At 38.9% G+C, this 13,923-nt stretch overlaps 1 protein-coding gene across 1 annotated transcript in view; it reads left to right on the top strand.

The window, feature by feature from the left end:
* Window positions 1-13,923, top strand: part of RANBP17 (RAN binding protein 17) — a 163,292-nt gene that overhangs the window by 69,612 nt on the left and 79,757 nt on the right. The gene's annotated exons all lie outside the window — the stretch shown is intronic.

Here is a 13,923-nt window from a genome sequence, read left to right as displayed (position 1 = left end):
TATTTTCAACTTAATTCCTTTAATAATTGATAGGTATATTTCATTCCCATTGGTTTTGCTGTCCTGGAGCGCAGTTTAATGTGGACAGGAATAAAAACGTGTTGTATGTATCTACTGCCTACATAATATATTTCTTTCCTTCCTGTTGATCCCTCTTTAGCTAGATCTCCTCTCTTATTCTTGTGGGAGAAGTGTAACGTTAGTCCTAGCAGTTACTCTACTGCTGCAGTTGTTTGGGGTGTTGGCCTCTGAAGTGGAAAAGTGACGATGCTGGGCGATGAAGGCCTGACCCGCCACGGGACTTCTCCTGCCTGCTCTTCTCCCGGTTCACAGCGCAGGAAGCGAGCATCATGTTGCAGGATGGCGTTCTGTATGGTTCTCGCTGAATGAAGTGATTCGGAGACAGCATCTCCATCACATTTGTGGTTACTGAATGTAATCGTTCCAATTAAACCTGCATTTAAAAAAAATACCAAGATTAAGTCACCATTATGTGTGTAAGGCTATCTGTAGCATGTCATTATAGTATCACATTACATAGTATGACACTGACTCTGACCTGCGTTTAATGGTGAATTGTGTTGTACGGAAAGCAAGGATTGCAACTGTTTATTTTTCACGAAAGATACAGCTATCCTCTGCTGACTTAAGATTCTAGCTACGCAATTGATTGTTGACCGTTTTCAGTCTATTTCAGTTAAACTACGGCCCAAGAACGTATTTGGCAGTGATGTCTTTTCTGTGTTTAAAAGAATTTTAGTAAAGGAATAATGCAGATTCTGTAAGCTTCCGTAATACGTAGAAATGATGTGATATCCTTATAATAATACGTGAGCCCTCTAGTGGCATTCTCTGCGTTCCAAGTTTAGGGAGCTAATTGTGTACAACCGTGCGCATGTTCAGGTAGGAGATGTAACAGCAGAACAGAATTACCTCCTGTGGAAAGGAGTCTAAGGCAAAGACCAGGCTGCTGGCCTCGGCACGGGGGCGGTGGGAAACCAGGCTTCTGCTGCAGCTCTCAGGGCAATTGAGATATTTGCAATGAATCTTTTAATACGGATGGAGGTGCATGTTGCAAGGGGAAAAATCGTAAAACTTCTAACCAGCTGCAGTAGTTGGGTCTTGCGTACACGGTAAATGGGCTTATTAGGACCCATCTGTCCCAATTTGATCATATTTAGATCGAAAGATGCAACATTTACCCTGCAGATATTAAAAGCTACATTGCATAAAGATTAAAAGATTAAAAAAAAAACCACCTTCTTGTGAGGTAGAAGAAAAAATTTTGCACAAAGGCTGAGCTTGACAAAAGTAGATTTAAAGTAAGCCATTAGCAATTTAATGTAGCTTCTGGGCGTACATAGGCCACAGGCAGTACTGTTAAACGTGGTTTCATTAGAGTGTCAAAGTTAACTACCTACCTTCCTTCCCTTACACTGCATTTGTATGCCATTAGGCTGTTGCTTGTAAAGACTGAATAGTAAGGGGGAGAGTAGTATGACGGGTCATGCGTCATGTTGTATTAATAGGTCTGTCTTTTCGCTGTACCGTTTGAAGATTTGTACCTGCATTCTGGCTTGGGCACTGGCACTCGGAAGGCTGACTGATGCCGATTCCTTACTCCTGCTGACAGTGCTGGAAGAATTAAAGCAGGGACGTGCGGGGGAATCCTGAAAGTACAGCTATGTAAAAACTGGCCTCCCTCACCTTTTATTTTATTTCATTTTATTCTTAGTAACGCAGACTTCTGAAATGATACAGCAGTACTGCTGCAGTTCCTTTGTGCCATTCTGGTGATGCTAGAAAGCTGAAAATGCAGATTAATCCTCCCGTAAAATCTGGCTACTTGTGAATCTACATTTAAAAGTGGGGGGAAAAAACCGTGCTTTTTACTTATTTGTATGTATCTTCAGTTACTAAAAAATCCATATTGACTTTTTTCCCAGGCTCTCTTAATTTATAATGTAAAGGTTTAACATGTAAATTACTGATTAAAATAATTGTCAGAGCAAAAACTTAAAATAGAGTTAAATTTGAGGTGACGTTAGTGATTTAAATTTAAAATTCATCATGGTTAAAACAGAACTACCTTAAAAGCAAGTATGATAAGAAAATACAAGTGTATCACCGAATGGGGCCGTGTCCCCTCAGTGCTGAGCAGAGGGGAAGGGTCACCTCCCTCGACCGGCTGGCGATGCTTTGCCGACCGCGGCCCAGCACCCTGTTTGTCTGTTTGCCGGGAGGGCACCGTGCTTGCTCGTGTACGCTATGGTTCATTTAAAAGACATTCAGATGTTGAGGTAAGAAATGCCTATAAAGCCATCTTAAATTACATCGTGGTGCTGATGGGAAGGAGAAAAGAGTACTTAGAAATGTTTCTTAAAAAGCACCGTCCTCTCTTAGCTGAAATCACACCTACTATTAGGCATCAGCTGTAACAGTATGGAGTATGGCATGATACTACTGTTCATTTCCACCACTTCATATTCCATAACTCGGTATCTTTTCTTACTCTGGGGTTTAGAGTGCAATGCAGACTTGAATTGGAGTTATAAGGCTGGAATTGAGAGAATTATAGTTACGCCTGTTTTACTGTGATGTTACTCATACGTAAGCCAAGTCTTGGCTCCTTTTTAATATAAAGGTGACTCTGGGAATAGATTTGGGGAGGGAGGCGAGAAGAGTCTGTGTTTGTTTATTTGAGGCCAAAAAAGAAAAATATCCCCCTCTCAATTTTAATCTGTAGTTCTGTAACTAAAATGGCAGAATTAAGACATTTCATAAATTTCTTTCAACAGTCCTTAGGAATATAACCCATCATAGCAGCACTTTCACCCTGGAAAAAATATCTAGCTGTCTTCAAGTTGATAACAGATGAGTGAAGATAGGTAATAAATAATAGTATGGAAACTCTTCTTGTTTGAACATATTTTGCCAAAAGCACTGAATATGAAGTTGGGTGAGAGAAAGGAGAAACATTTTCTGAGTATTACTGACATAGTTTGTGATGACTTAGTGGAACACCTTACGGCCAACTGTCTCCTTTATTCACAGATGTTCTAAAGCTGTCAGAGCTCCGTTTCTTTCATACAACAAAGTCAAGAGCTAATTCATTGTTAATTGTTAATCTAGAGTCACCACAGGAGCCGCCTGGCTTCCTTCACTTGTGTATAATGTGTTCAAAAAACGGGAGAGACTGACAACCTAAACGCTTAAAGCAGTATGACTTGGTTTTGTATGTGGAGTGCTTGAACAAGGAAGGTTTGTTTTTTTTTTTCCCTTACAAAAACGTGTATTTCAGTTAAAAGAAAAATGCAAATAAACATTTTTCTCCAGAGTGTCTGGTTCGGGTTTGTGTTAGACTTGGTCAGTATCTTGCGTACCAGCGTGTGATTTTCATACCCGATTGGATTAGTAGAAGGCAGAACAAGTAGTTCATCTTCGTGCATCTGACCAGGGCAATGATAGAGCTGTCTCACCCAGGCAGTGCGAGGGCTGGGTCAGTGGTGACTGTTACCTTGTGTATAAGCATTTTCCATACCCTGAAATCAAATTTGCAGAACATACAGCATTTGGTCTCTGCTTCGTATTTCCTTAGATACGCAGATCCTCCCACAATTATTTTTATTGGACTATTCAGAGCTGTTTCTGACATTTGCTGTTGTGTGCTTATAGAGTAATCCAAAATTGTTAGTAATGTTGTCCTGGTATAGATCTGTTTCACATACAGGAATGTATTTTTAAAGCACTCAGACTTAAATGCACTTTTGTTAAACGTCATAGGAAGGCAGACAGTTGTCTGTCTTCTGCCGCTTGCCATTCTTCTGAAGCAAGGAGGAAAAAAAACCCCAGTAATTCAGTGATCTGTTCCACACAGGTTTCATCTGTATCTCCTTTGTTGGAAGAGTCGGTAGTTGGCATCAATTTGGATCAAAAGAACTGCAGTTAGGAAGGCCATGAGGAAGGTTCCATATTATTTCTCCAGAGCATTCTCACTACTGACGAGTTGTTTCTTGAGGCATGCAGCTCTATTGAGAAAGAAGTCTTCTGGGAACAAAAGTTTTATTTCTGAAGCAGGGTTTTTATATCAATTTAAGTATTAAATGATTTGTATAGATATCATCTACACAATAATGCGGCTTATCGCAAGATACGTAGAAACTTTTGTATGTAAGTTGATTTAAAATCTTATTATTTTAGGTTTTGTAAGAATATGCACAGGAACTGATGATTTAAGTAGCATTAATATAATAGGCCATCTTTGAATGAGCTCTTAACAGCACAAGTACAGTCTAGTTTATGCATTTTCTTTAATAACCAATTTCATTCTTATCTGCTGAATAGCAATAACATTTAGAATAGTACTTAGATTTTATGTAATCATCTAAATGTATGTGCTGTTGGAGCTAAAAAATTAGGTTTGCAATATCCCTTAAGATAAGCGTGAGTCAGCACCTGGTACTATGCCTTACCAGGTCGCTTTGCTTCTTCAGCGTTTCGGATTCTTTGACTGTAGAGAGTAGTCGTGTCTGGCAGCGTTCTGTTATCTATCATGTTTGCATAGATCTGATTATCTTGTTTGCTTAAGAGGTCAGCAAAACGAACCAAAATATTGCTCTGTATATTATTAAAGACCATTACTATCAGTCATGCTGTAAAAAGATGACATTACATGAAGGATTGCATGCAGAATGTAGATGATATGGCCACACTTCCAAAGATGTGGGTGTGACATCTGGCTGTTTAGGTGCTGCCTGTTGGGTCATCTGGTGTTGCTTCTTGACTCGGTAACATGAACCACGGTGTTCTTTGCTGTATTCGCTCGAGTGCGACTAATTCATATGTTGCATGAGATGGCCTTGTTTTATTTTGTTCCCTGTTTTACCCTCTGAATGATAGCCTGTGTTTCTCCAGCCAGAGCCAAGACAGTTTAGGCTGTATGTTTTTCTCTGCACAACTTCAGGGCGTCACCCTTTTTTTCGGAAGACTTTAACATCAGAGGCTGAAGTCTGAGAAGTCCCACATGTTACGGAGAATAATTATTGATCAAGATTCTTGACCGATTTTGATTGATCGGTTTCATTAGTTTTTGTAAGCTTTTCAATAAATACTCCTGTAACTATAATTCTATTCCCTGCTGGTGATCCAGAGTGGGATCTATTGCTGTGTTATCTGTACAGTATATTTGTGTTTGGAATTCCTTAACTTATAGTATGGTGTCAAATTTTGGTGACATTTATAGTTGCTTAGTTTCAACAAAAGCTTGATATGGACAACTTTCTCTTCAAAACAGACCTCTCAAAGACTTTCTGCGTTCGTGGGTCAGACCGTGTCATTCCTTTCTCCTAAGCTCTTGCTTGATTTCAGTGTCCCGTGTTTCAGCTTAAATTCTTAGGTGAAATTAGGAGTTGTTGCATTTTTAGTGTCTGAGTATCACTATTTATTTTTTTATTTAAATGTACCTGTAACTCCTCTTGAACCGAACTGTTGTTTATAAGAGTCCTGTTAAATTCTCTCTCCACAATTTGCAGTGCTTTCTAGGCATCCTGTATAGACACTCCTGGTATAGACACACCAGGCTCCATTCACTCTTTATTCTCTACCATCTTAAAATTGCACCTATATTTCATCCCTGCAAGTAGACAGACTAACCTGAATTAGGAAACCATGGGGTTTGCTTTGCCGCTTGTCCTGGCCGCTTGGTTTGTTAAACCTCCTTTTTGTCTGCTTATATAATATATAAATGCATGTCTTTGTGTTGATCTTTGAAGCGCTGATGACATGTGCAGAATACAAGAAAACACATATTGCCGAAGTAAACCTTTGGTTACCATAGGGAAAAGTGGCCCTAGGATTAAGGGAGTAGAAAAGTGTCTGAAAAGTATTTCCCATCTCATTTTGCATCGAGCAATGCTCAGTCAGACTGAAAGATCTGCCCCACAGCATCTCCATTCAGAATGATGGATAGGCATGGTGGTGGCGTGCTTGGTGAGGAATTCAGAATCATGCAGCGTCTTTGCTAACGTGTCATGGGTTGTTATCTTAAAATCGACCAGCGGTATTTTAAATGTTTTTATTTATTAGTAGGGAGTTAAGGTTTGTTTTCATGCTCAATTAAAGAACTGCCATTTTGGAACTACAGCGATGAGAAAAAGTTGTGCGAGCGAAGCAAAACCAAAGCCACAGATGCTATAAAAATAACAGTGAGTGGAGGAAATTAATATTAGAACTACACATCGCAAATTTAGATGCGTGATGATATAGAGACCATTTTAAAGAATGTAATGCTTAGTTTAGTGATTTTTGAGACAATCAAATTGTAAGGGACAAATGTATGAAAATAATGTAGCACATCAGCCTAAAAATAGTGCGGTACAAAGGTAAAAGACGATGCACCTCAGCGTTCTGTGGAGATTAGCTGTGATTGCTAGGCCGGCCATGAAGAGAAAACGTTTTAAGAGCAGTTCAATGAGTTTAATAGATATGTATAGATTTAAAGCATTTCTTGAAGAGAAATACATGATGAAATAAGACTGCAGGGGTTTTTTTGTTTTAAATCTGTTTTAACCAAAAAATGCTTACCCAAAGCTCCGATACTTAGTTTAATTAAAAATACAAATCCCAGTTTTCATGGTACGTGATGGAGAATTATTGTTTTATATTGCAGTAATATGTTGCAATTATTATTGAAAACCGTACGTAATTTTTAGATTGAGGAGTAAATCATTGTTATCATGCAATAATTGGAAAACTGGTGATCACTTTTTTCCCCGAAGGTAGCTTGAAGGACATACTTAAAAATGTGTTTTATTTTAAAAATACTTTGCACCTGAACTGCTGAGGCCAACTTTTTATTACATTTTATGTTTAATTATGTAAATCTGTAGAAAAACCTTAAAAAGTTACCCTTTGTTTAATCTCACATGTGGCCCCTGTTTCATACTCGGCTGTTTAATAAAGGGTCAGATTTTATTTATGTGGTTAAATAGAACATAAATATAGACATTTCACACGATGTACCATGTAAATGTAAGCCTTTGTAGTTACAAGTTTTTGTAGCTGGAGAATTGTTTTAAAAGGCATGTAATTTATTAGCTATCAGTAGCTGCTTTATTGCCTTGCCGCGCTGCAGTAATAAATAAAAGAAAGTGAGCTGATTTTACAAATGGCACACAAGGTGCACATTTTGTGAAAAAAGTCTTTTTTTAAAGAATTGGCATTAAATCCTTTTTTTGTGATGACAAAGAGGCTAAGAGTGCAAACTGTATTTTCTGTTTATCGAAAACAGAGTCTCTTTTTCTCGAGGGCATTTTTTCCTATGATCATCAAGGGATTTCAAAAGCAATAAAGTGTGGAATCATTGTTCGACTTGAACAGTATTAAAACTTAGGTTTTAATTTCAGTGAAGTAATAAGATTTGAACCTGTCTCACATTACAGCACTGTAAGGCATTTAGCAATTGTATTTTAAAGGAGGTTTTTAAAATGCAGCTCACTTGTAAGCTAACTGTCTGTCTAGTAATTAATAGTTTCTCTTCAGCAGAGGCTGTTGTGAATCAGACTAAGAAATCTCAGTTTTGTTAATAACAAATTATGATAATTGTAAGGATGTTAATTCCTAATTAGTTTAAACCTACAATCTTTTTTGACCCTTTCTGAGATTGATTTTCAGATGAAGGCAAAAAAGTAGAGATTGAGGGTTTCAGCATGATTTTCACCTCAGAATTAAAAAGAAATTAGCCACGTTTGTCTGTAAATTTCGAGAAACTTTATTCCTTGGTTAAGAGTGTATGTCGGCTTCCTGCTAAGAACTGGTGAAGCATTTAATCTGTGACCATACTTGATATCATTAATGCAGTTCCTTTTTCAAAATGGTATGTTGAAGGTAATTCCGCAGAGCGCTTCTCTTTTCTGTACTGACACGGTGAACGCCAGGATACTGGAACTTACGGTGCACATTTTTGCACAGAAATTCTGGAGGTTCAAAATGTAAATATTTCTTGGGGTTGGTTGATAAAATGTTAGCTGATGAGAGAATAGCAATCACTGTACATTGTAGCTGGAAATGAGCATGTATGATTTTGGAGGAGGGAAAGTTTATACACAGGTACATGTTCCAAGCAGCCATCAGTGTTTAACGTTGGAGCGGTGAGCTATGACCTTCCGTGATGATTTTGAACGGTAACTGCCTCCATTAGCCATAAGGTTTGTTTCTTTATTTTAGTAGATGGCCTAGACTGTAAATATTAGAGGATCTAAAATAAATCAACATATTATCCTAAGGATACAAAACGTAAGAGCTATTTGTGGTTAGGAACCTTTGACAGATAGTTTGGATGAGGCAGATGATTGCCCGCCTCTCGTATCTGGCTTCCATTGCTGTGCCTGCAGGCAGTTTAGTGTTATAGTTGTATATTGATGTCAGGGTTACTACTGAGTGGCTAGCAATGACAGATGTCTATAATTACAGGCAACGCTTCCAGTATTTCAGAAGAGCCAGCCTATGTTGAACAATTATCTTATTTCTGGCTTGCCAAAGAGGGTTGTTCAAATTGCTAGTATTAGCTGTGGTGGCTGTAACACCTCTCCTTATGCCGTGGGATAAATGTGCAAAAGCACTCTCACGTACAACCCCGGTGCAAAACCCTTTTAAAATATGTGATACCGCTAAATTTCGTATGCTTAAGGCTTGATCCTGAGAGATGCGAACACCTGCAGCTATGTTAGTCAGTACAAAGAAATCATTTTTGCTATAGAAATTTTAGAACTATAATAAGTAGCTATGATTTTTATTACTTGTTTTTAAGTGCCAAACGAATGTTGATGCTTTAGCATTGAGGTTTATTGCACATAAGCACGCTGAGTGGGCCACTCATTTAGATACAATTAGGCAACTCAATAAAATTAAGCTGGACACTTTTAATAGTTACAGGGGCAAGGAAGAGTGTCGATTACTGCTACTGAAGTACCTATCATACTTTGTCTTTTGGAGTTTTCTGACTGGCACATATCTACCTTTGTAATCTGTACAGTATTGGTTCATTTCAGTCATCAGAGGATTTTAAAGCAGCATTTTGGCCTCCTGTTAAGCAAATACCTGACTGCATATATGGCTCTGCAGTGCAGTGTACAGCTCTGATGGAAAGTGCAGCCCAAAACTGTGCTTCGAAAACTAAAAATCTTCCAGATGATGTTCAAAAAGTAATAGCTGCTAATAGTATTTCTCGGTTTTCACTATAATATTTGTACTTTAAGCCCTGGAGGGGAACAAAAGAGACAGTGGAATTAAAAATCTCTAACGGTGCTTTACAAAAATGGAAGTCTAAAGACTACTTTTAAAGCTAAGCACCTTTTTAACAATTGGCTAACTGAAGACGTAGCAGATAAACCAATTTTTTTTTTTTTTCCAGAGAATGCTTCTCATGCCGCATCAGTAATAACAGCAGTTAGTTCATAGTAGGTCTCCCATAGTAAGTTCACCAGAATTGTAAATCTTTCTTTCAAGATTTTTGGTGCAGAGGAATTAAGAAAGGAAGAAATAAATAAATAAAAGCTGAGAGAAAGTCATTGAAATAGAGATCAATTTCCATTTAAGAAAAGGTTTATTGCTGGCATCGCATGGGCACTCTGCGGAGCAAGAGGCGGGGAGTTAATCACTCGCCCACCCCAGACTCCTGTGAATTCTCTTGCTCCATTGGCCTAACGGGGAAGGGACTGGGGAAGAGGGCCTGGGAAACAAACAGCCTTTGCGGGAACTGTTAATACCTCTTACCACCTGAACTCGTGATGGTAGAGTATTTCAGCAGACTAGGAAGGAAATAACATCCATGGGAATGACTCGGAGCCACACAGCAGATTTACCCTACAACATTACGCTTTGTTGTAATAACAATACCCTAATTTTTAAATGTTATTTTATAGTAGGTATCTTTCAGTTGAGGGTAACTTTGTGCAGCATTTTAATTAAGCTAGGTTTATAGGTAAGACAGTAGGTAGTATATCATTTATATAATCAGTGTAGTTCTTTGAGTTGCTTACAAACACATGTAGCAGTGAATTGGAGAGTAGCCTACTTTTTATGTAGCGCAGAGCCCAACTTCAGAGATCCTGTCTGAAACTAACTGAGGCAATTTCTTATGGCCTGTTTTGGATTTTTTTTCATTTAGGAAGCTAACTATAAAACAACAGAGTAGCCCATTCTCTTGGTTTAGACTCTGAGTTAAGGGTGTTTTGAGATCTTACCTTTTTGAGACAGCTGGTCAGGAATGGAGGTTTTGTGAGTGACCAAGGTTTTCCTCTGTTACGGAGAGGATAAAGGATAGAAAAGCCAAGGCTTTTTAAGCCCTTAGTTTGGTCAGGAGGTAAAGATGGATGATCTGGCACCCTGATATACTAATTAGGGGATTCAGCTTAGATTTTCAGAAGTTAGTCTGGGAGATTTGGAAGCTAGATTTCTGCTGTGTTGTAATGGAGCTTTTAAGTGCTGAAAATTCAAAATGCCTGATTTTGATTTAAAAAGCAGTGGAAATTGCTAATTGACACCGAGAAAGAAACTCATGATTAGTGTGGAGATTTAGTGGGTGATGCACAGGGGTATTCGTGAGAGGTGGGATGGCCGCTTCAGAAATTTGCTGTAGTCGCCCCTGCACTGCGTGAATTCCCAAAGAGACCGTGGGGAAGGAGGTGCTCTCCCCGACCTGCCCCGTGGGCTCCAGCCCGGCTCCTCCAGGCTGGGTTGTAGCAGCTTCTGTCAGGTTGGGGTAAATATGGTTAAGGTCTGGTTTTGCCCTCAATGTTCATGACAAAATACTTTAATGTTGCAGTGATAGTTCTCTGCAGCAAGGCCTGGAGAGCTTCAAGGAAGTTATAATATCTTAAGCATTTACGCTGTGCCTACGGGTAATAACTTTACTGTAATTTTCTGAAGATTCATTATCCAAAATCTTAATTCATTATAATAGCCCTTATGAAACATATAGAAACCAACATTTTCTTGTGTTTTCTTATTTGCACAGTGTGAGAGATTCATTGCTCCGTTTTAATTTGTTTCATGGGGTGCGTTTGAGTACATTCCATACAGTGCTGTTATTGAATTTCTGTGACTGTCATTATATAGCCATACAACCTTTAGGAACTCATATTCTGAGCTTCCCAGTTCTGTAATCTGCTTCACATTTAAGAATTGACATAATTAGCTTCTTCAGAGTTATAATGATAGTACCAAAAAGAGGAGACCTCAAAAGACAAAGCAAAGTTAAACATATCTAGGGCCAAAGAGTAGAGAAGTCAGGGAAATAAAGTTTTAGCGTGATTACTGTATTATTTCTCTGTTTTCTTGGACTGTATTTACGTACAAGTGCTTTGCTTTATAAAACATTGCTTCCACAATTTTATTTTCTTATCCTTTTGAAACACAGCAGGTACAGTTCAAGTAGTTGGGAAGTGTATAATTATGTAATTTGAACCACTGATAAATCTGCTAGATAATAAAAAATTCCCTGGCACCAGAGCCTGTGAACCGGCTGTCTTCCTTTAAACACCCTGATTCCACTGAGGTGGTTTTAATGGTACAAACTGGGGGGGGGGGGGGGGGGGGGGGGGGGAAGGATCTCTGCATCCCTTGCCTTCACACGTGCTTTAATATGTTACTGATTTTTATTGAAGGTGTTTTGCTGGTCTCTTCTTTCTCTTCACTGCCGTGACCATCGCTGTCACCTCTGAATGTAGCGCTGCCAACATGGGTGTTGGTTGCAATGGTGATGTCGGCCCGAGCTTGCTTTAAGGACCTGGAGTATGCACTTGTACCTGGGAAGCTCATCAAACGTTGTCGCCTAATGGTGTCACTTCTGCCGATTTTTCGCTTATGTTCATGACTGTTGTAAGAATGAGATGGTGATGGTGGGATATTTTACTGTTAAGCTTACATTTCTGGCACTATCGTGGCGCGATCGCGTAGTGTTGTGTGTTGATGCAGGATTTGTTTTGGAAGTTATCAATCCTGCAGTTGTAAGGATTTGGGAATGATTGTGTAAAGGTTTTCCAGAAGTCTTAAAGTGCTTGTTTCCTACTAAAAGGGAGGGAACTGAAAACGTAAGTCTTGGGTTTTTGCTGCTGGCAGAAGGAAGGGGAGGCCGCGCAGGGAGGAGGCCCAGCGGGTGTGTGGCCCCCCAGGCCCGCCATGAGGCCCCCCCAGGCCCGCCATGAGGCCCCGCAGGCCCTGCGCTGCCTGTACCTTCACGGCTCCGTCATGGGAACCAAGCTGGCGATGAGATCACTTCCACTTGCGATTCCACATCCTTTTATGACCCCTTTCAACAGTGTTTTTCTCCGCCTTTTGAATATGTAGTACGGTCTTTGTTGTTGAAGTGTTTTTTATTATTATACGTCCAAAATGCTTTATCATTAATTTTTTATAGTGCTTAAAAGTCTAAGGGCGTTTCATTGTTGTGGTTGGGGGTTGTTTGCTTTTCTATTTTTACATGCTAAGAGTGTGTGTTGGTTTTGAAAATGATTTTGAAGAAGGTGTTTAAAATATCACATTTATTTTAGCTTACAATTTGTCACATTACGGAACGGGTAGTAGTTTTTATTACAAGCACTGTATTCATGCTGACTTGAAATGACCCTGTCACATGTGAAAACAAATCAGATTGTTGCTGTTAATGAGCTTTTCAATTTACTATTCAGTGGATCAGATAAGTGGATTTAAGAGGTAATGATCCTGCTTAGCACTCAAGCTTGGCTGTCAGATCCTAGTAGTTGTGGGAAATCCCCAGGGACAAAAGCGTTGACACAGTTCTTGATGGGATAATGGGAATCAAAGCTAATGGATGATAAAAGGAGTAGTAAGAGTTACAAGGATAATTGTGGATTAAAGCACTGCTCTTTGTCAACACTGACTGCTGTTTTAGTATTTTATTTGTTGAACCCTGATGTGGGGAGAGCCTAGTTTGACAACAGAGCGCAGTGCTGCTACCACATGCACTGCTCACACTCCCTTTCTCCACTGCTTTCCCGTGGCAGAAGGCAAAGATCTTAACATAAATGTGTGTTTGCTGATATGTTTACATTCCTCGGTATCTCTTTTTCTCTTTTCCTCATATCAAATGCAGAAATTCTTAAACTTTGCTAAAAATGCAGCTGCTATAGCATTTCATCAGTGCACTATTGAGAGGGATTTTTTTTTTATTAAAGATATTATTTTTATATTTGAATATATTAGTGTTGCTGTGTTTAATTACTGTAAATGATAGCTTCACATTTACAGTGTGAACATAATATTTTGCAACGTTTGAAGGATTGTATTGTACACGACAATTTTTTTCATGTTTAGATTGTCCTTTCACTACTGATTTTGTCACAATAAATTACATTCGTACGATTATAAAAGGATAAGTTAGCTTACAAGTTACGTTATTGTTGATCTTGGTACAATTAGATTGCAGCTTAAATGAGGTGCAGCTGATTAGAGCTGCAAGTTTATTTCCTTATGCCTTTAGTATGCTTGGATTTAAAACTAAAGTCTCTGGGACATGAAAATTCAATTTTTATTGTACTATTTTTTTTATTTGTATTGTTATTATTGACTTCCTCAGAGGTAGAATACTGCTGGTTTGGTTTTTAAGTAAAATCATGGGATTGCATCACTAGCAGAAAGGAAACTGGTACAAGCAAGTTTAGGTACAGTAAGAGAAGTAATGAGTTAGCTAAAGTCTAGTGGTATTTGTGTGGAATACGTAATGTCAGCGAACAAAATTGACAGCTAGATGGCACCAGGCTTTCACCGCTGGGTACCGGGGCTGCGTGAGCTCTGCTTGGTGCTCTCATTTCAGGCCTTAGCGATACTTTACTTGATCACATCATATGGAAGACTTACATATAACCCATAATATTTGTTTTAGCGTCGCTAAAGGTTAAAATGACT

Source organism: Nipponia nippon, unplaced genomic scaffold (assembly GCF_047370975.1).
Source record: "Nipponia nippon isolate SJK-2023a ecotype South Korea unplaced genomic scaffold, ASM4737097v1 scaffold_21, whole genome shotgun sequence".
Taxonomy (NCBI): Eukaryota; Metazoa; Chordata; class Aves; order Pelecaniformes; family Threskiornithidae; genus Nipponia; species Nipponia nippon.
Note: the sequence above shows the minus strand (reverse complement) of the source record. Positions and strands in the feature narration are given on the sequence as shown.